The sequence below is a fragment of the Gorilla gorilla genome, chromosome 7, assembly GCF_029281585.2.
Source record: "Gorilla gorilla gorilla isolate KB3781 chromosome 7, NHGRI_mGorGor1-v2.1_pri, whole genome shotgun sequence".
Taxonomy (NCBI): Eukaryota; Metazoa; Chordata; class Mammalia; order Primates; family Hominidae; genus Gorilla; species Gorilla gorilla.
Window position 1 is genome coordinate 136,468,412 of NC_073231.2, and position 6,000 is coordinate 136,474,411.

A 6,000-nucleotide genomic window follows, 5' to 3' on the forward strand; every position below is an offset into this window, starting at 1 on the left:
AGCCCTGAACCCCGATGTGACTCTTTGGAGATAGGGCCCTAGGAAGATAATTAAGGTTAATGGGTCATATGGGTGGGGTCTCGATCTGATAGAATTGGTGGCTTTATAAAAAGAAGGTGAGAGAGAAAGATTTTTCTCTGTCTTTCCCTGCACGTGTTCAGAGGAAAGACCATAAAAGGACAAAGGAAGAAGGGGGCTGTCTGCAAGCCAGGAAAGAGCCCTCACCAGGAACTGAACCAGCTGGCACCTTGAGCTGGCACCAGCATCTAGAACTATGAGGAATACATTTCTATTGTTTATGTCACCCATCTTGTGGTATATTGTTCTGGCAGCCCAAGTAGCTTAATACAGTGGTGTACTCCTGAATCTGTCTTGTCAAGTGAGCCACAAATATTCAGTAGATTTAATTAATATTTAATTCATTGTTGAAGTTAATATTAAATGTACTTAATTTTTATTTATTTAAAAATTAATAACATTTAATATAATTTAAGTGAACTCTCAAATGTCTACTAGAAGTATGTGTTTTATGGAAACAGGATAAGAAGTTGAGTTTGAGTGACATGATCCAAAACAGTGATAGCAAATGCGGATGTAGGCACTGACTAAAGGGAGTCAGGAGAGGAAGCTCTGGAAAGACACGGAAACCATAAAGAGGGTTCCGGACTTTCAGAGACTATAGAAAGGGGATTTTAGCTAATGACACATAAATCTCTTAGCATCCAGTTGTTATCTGGGTTACTAATAAAATTTCAGGTTACAGATCCTTTCTGAGTTATGGACTGCATAGACCCTCCCTGGAAGTTTTGGTCAGGATTCTTGGGTCCAGATTAGGAAAATCATAGAAGAAACATCCAGAATGTTTTTATGTGGCTTTTTTCTTTCTGTCTCGATATGATGTAATTTATTTGCTGTTTTAGTAAAACAATAATGTAAGGTGTTTGTGTTACTATTATCAAGCAGAATAATAATTAATAAGAAATAGAATAAAGGGAGCCCAGGCAGTGTCTACTGTGGGGAATTCCAACGCATTTGGGCAGATCAGGCTGACAGGGGTGGAGGTGGTGGGGGCATTGCAAGTCTATCTGTATGAGGGGCTGAGAAGCCTCCTGGAGAAGAACTGAGTCTAATGGAAGCAGAAACTGAACAGGAAGAAGAAACTGAGGAGAAACTCCAACTTGTAAAAAGCTCTAGATAATGGATGGGAGGGCCCACTTCAAAATCAATATGGCTGTGTGTCTAGAGTCTATTTCTAGGGTATGGTCTCGACCTGCCATCCTTGCCTTGTGTCTGAGGAGTCTTGGGGGAGTGGTAGGGGGACAAATGCAGTGTAAGTCAAAAAATGGAAAAATGGTTTTCACTGAACTCATGGAGTAGGTGAGCTGCTATGTTGCTCACAGACCAGAGAAATGCAAAAGGATTATGTCCTCTGCATCCCTATAAATGACCCTGGTAGGACAGGTGATAGTTAAGAGTCAGAATCCAGAGTTCAGTTATCTTGGCTTTGAATTCAAGTGTTGGCATGTTTTAGCTGCATGATCCTGGATAATTCGCTTAACTTTTCACAACCTCGGTTTCCTCTCTTGTAAAATGTGGATCATTAGAGTTTCTAGTCATAGAATCTTAGGAGTTAATACTTCATCACAAAGCCAGGAATAAGATGAACCAGCAATTTGTGCTAGCTGCTTGGAGAAGCTCTGGCACATCTAGGGGTGCAGAGGTTTAAGTGTGGTGGTTGGGGACATCTGCAGGGGAAACTGATGACCAGAGGTGATGAAAGAGGGTGATAGAGAAGTGTCCGGTGGTGGCAGAAGTCCTCAGGAAGCAGCTTCAGTCACTGTTATCAGAGAAAAGGGATAATGCCCTTGGCGGGGCAGCCTTGTTCTCTTGGGGTCTCTGTAGCAGCAGCTGTGGTGTGGGACAGTGGTAGACATGTGTCCTTACCCACAGCCATTGTCCCCTTCTACCTTACTTAACAGAAGATAGTTTGATTTGGATATTGGCAGCAGGCTTAGAAGAGGAGGTCTCAGTGCACAGCCTAGAGAATGAGTCCTGCTTAATCTAGCCAATTATGTTAATTCCATCCCCCTTTGAGAATAACTGGTTAAGGGATGATAGATGACTTGTCTTGGCCAAAGAAATACAAGGAAAATGTTTATGAGGGGAGCGGCTTCTGGAAGGAGTTTTCCTGTTCTCTAAAGAGACCAGTGGGGAGAAAATGCACCTCAAGTGGTTTGTAGACACAACCCTGGAGATTTAAGAAACAGGAGCCAGAGGGGAAGATGAAGGAAAGCCTCGTGGAAGTGGAGAGGGCTGTTCATAGGTTCATGTGACAGTCGCTTTTTAAACAAACGAGTGAAAGAACGCCCCAACTAAAATGTCTGTGCAGCACGTCTAGGGAAACAGTGTAAATAGTTGATTCTATGTTTACATAATCAGGATGTTAATGAAAATTATACAATTTTGTGTAAAAATTGTATACAATTTTGGTATAGTGCAGATTTCATTCTTTCTGTAACTTTAAAATTATTTTTCTTTGAGCACTATGGCAGACATGATCTGGTTGTCTTTCCAGCAGCAATTCCCTGCTTCCCACTGCACCACACATTTCCCAGTGAAGGAGTTCGGGTGCGATGGGCACAGGGCCAGTTTGAATAGTAGTTACACGTGTGGGCTCCCTAGTGAGAATGCATGGGTTAGAATCTCAGCTCTACCACTTACCACTGTGTAAACATAAGCACCTGAGTTTACCTTACTCAGCCATTCCTCTGTTATGAAATGGAGATCATGATAAAAGCTGGCTCATAAGATTGATGTCAGGATCAAGCGACTCTGTAGAATTATTAGGACACTATTTGGCATATGCTAAGTATTCAGCAAATTTATCCATTTTTCCTGACTTTCATCTCCATCTCTTGGAGTGAGCCCTGATTGATATACACTGTCTCAAATAATCCATTCCCCTGGCTCCTGTACCTCCTGTAATGGGTTCAAGAATGGGCACATGACTCAGCTAGGGGACTTTTCTTTGAACTGTCAGGAAGCAGCCTTTTCTCCTGACCCCAACCACAAAGCTGCAGGAGTTACTGGAAGACATCTTGGGACCCCAAGAGGAGAGCCTGCCTGTGAATAGAGGCTCTGCAAAGAAAGCAGAGCTGAAAAACAAAGAGAGAAACTGTCTCAATCACGTCATTTCAGCCCTGGATACAGCCTAGCCTGAAACCCAGATCTGTTTAGCTACATGAGCCAATCAATTTCCTTTTTGCACAAACCAGTTAGGGCTGGATTTAATATTTCTTAAAGAATATTAATAAACACTATGCTCTGCAGATTAAAGAGACAAATGTGACATGGATTCTGATCTGGCCTCGGAGAATTTAGTCTAACAATGTGGCTAATGTTATGATTTACTGTCTGCTGCTGTTTAAACTTTTAGCCAATTAATCAGCTTATACAGGCAGTCAGTTTGACTTTGAATCATTTGATGTTGAAACAGCATGATACGAGGAATTAATAAAGTTCGCTTTTCTTTTTGGGCAATCATTAATGCTATTGGTCAGATATTTTCTGGCACATGGTAGTATTAAGTTTCTGGCCCCGTTGTGGTTGGGTGGGGCAGTGGGGTTAGCCCCAGCCAATGAGTTGTGAGTAGTAGTTAGCATCATTCTGGGCCCAAGCATTAAATTGCAGATTTGAGACCCTTCTGAGCTGTTTTCCCTTTGCATAGCAACTGGCAAAGTTCCAGGTGGTGGCTGTTCCATTAGCCTGGGTCCCTGAAGGATTTCAGGGAGCATCAACCCACCAACCCACAAGACACATGTGGTGACAGTAGAAAATAAATGCTTGTGGTCCTGAGCTGCTGAAATTTTGGGTTATTGCTCACCGTAACACAACCTAGCTTCTTGAGTGATGGGATGAGGTCTTAGCAAAGTCTTTCTCACTTAAAATGTGCCTGTCCTGTGCCTTTATTTTCAAATCATATCCAATAAGTAATGAAATAGTCTACCTTTAAATAACTCCCCCTCTTTTTCATTTTGTTCATATTTTCAATAATTGATGAATCGTTATGAGCCCATATTGCATAGGATAGAGGGTTGGGAGGAAGCCAGGAAGATGGGGTAGGACAGAAATAATTTTATTTGCCAATAAATTATATCTCAGTCTCTTCTGATTTAGACGATTTTTTACTTTCATTTTGGCAAATGCTTAGTCATCCAGAATTCATCCCCTTTCCTCCCTAAGGTGGCGTCTGGCTGGGAAGGGGAGTTATGTACCTTGGTGGCTGTGGGAAAGGAGGCCTGGGATCTGTGGCTGAAGGTTTACTCTGCTGATCTCTGGATGGTTTGGGATGGTTTCCAGGTCACTTGCCCAGATGACCTTGAGACACAGCTGGTGAATCTGGGATCTGTTCTCTTCCTCTTTCTCTGTCTCTGTTTCTCCCTGTCTCTGCTTCTGTCTCCTCACATGCTGCCTGTGCTCTATCCTGCCTTCTCCCGTGCTCCCTGTGGCTCTGCCACTTTGCTTCCTGACATGGCTTTGTGAGGTTTGCTGAGGTTCTCAGTGCAGTTACCTTCCACTCCCCTCACCAGGAAGGCATAGGCTTCTGGGTCCTTTCCATGCTGTGGGTAGGAAGGGGCTGATGGACCTCAGGAGGGCACTTTAGGTTATTTTTCTGCCTTGACCGTGCTAATCACCAATCAAGCCTGTGTGACTGCCCCGTGTTAGCAGGTGACCAGGGTATCACGGATGTGCAGCAAAGCCCTCCAACTGTCTGCTTCTCTGCTTTGGAATTCTGGAGGTGGAAGCCATTGCACACGTGTCTGATTGCATACTCCCAACCTTTTTCTTATTTCTGCACTGGGTTGGAAAGCTTAGCAATTTCCCTATCGGGTGGGATTTCCACCACATCACATCCTAAGTATTCTCTGTGCCTTGCTCAAAATACTGTCTTGATAATTTTATTTTACTATTCAAAAGATGAATAGCAAATGTGCTTTTTTTGTCTTTGCATTTCTGCTCCAAGAGTTCTAATCACACACATCTTTCTACTTTCTTTTCTTTTCTTTCTTTCTTTTTTTTTTTTTTGAGATGGAGTTTTGCTCTTTCACCCACAGGCTGGAGTGAAGTGGTGTGATCTTGGCTCACTGCAACCTCCTGCCCCTGGGTTCAGGTGATTCTCCTGCCTCAGCCTCCTGAGTAGCTGGGATTATAGGGCCATGCCACCACGCCCGGCTAATTCTTGTATTTTTAGTAGAGACGGGGTTTCACCGTGTTGGCCAGGCTACTCCCAAACTCTTGACCTCAGGTGATTCACCCACCTTGGCCTCCTAAAGTGCTAGGATTACAGGCGTGGGCCACCACGCCCAGCCACATCTTTCTACTTTTTTGCCGTGGCAGATGGATGCCTTTCATTTATCAGAGAGAAGGTCACATACGTGGAAATGCACAGAAACAGGCACATTCTCATTAAAACTACCTCTGCCATCATTCTAATGTCTTTGAGGAAAAGGCTTATATTTCATTTCTTTCTGCAGTTCTCTATGGTGTGTAGCACATGGTAGGTACACACACAGGATGATCTACTTTTCCCAGTTAGTTCAGGACTTTCTTAGTTTTAGTGTTGAAAATCTCGTGTCCAGAGAACCTTTCACACTGGAGAGCCTCTCACACTAGACAGCTGTTCTGGTGGGCAAACTGGGACAGTTGGTTCCCTTATTTATACAATTCATATCTATTGTTGAAGAAGCTGGCGATGTTTTTGGTATGAAATAGTCATTGCTTATTAATTTAGCAGTGGTTGTGCTCAGCCAACATGTAATTGATTCATAAGATCTCACTTCAACTAACACATGATTATCCCTCACAAGAAAAGAATAAACAGAGCCCACATTCATGCATTTGCTAATTGTTTTCTCTGGCCCTCTGGTCTTTGGCCATAACAACTGCTGGACGTCAAAGGACTGGAGAAGTGGTTGGCTGGGGTACAGGCCCCACTCTTTA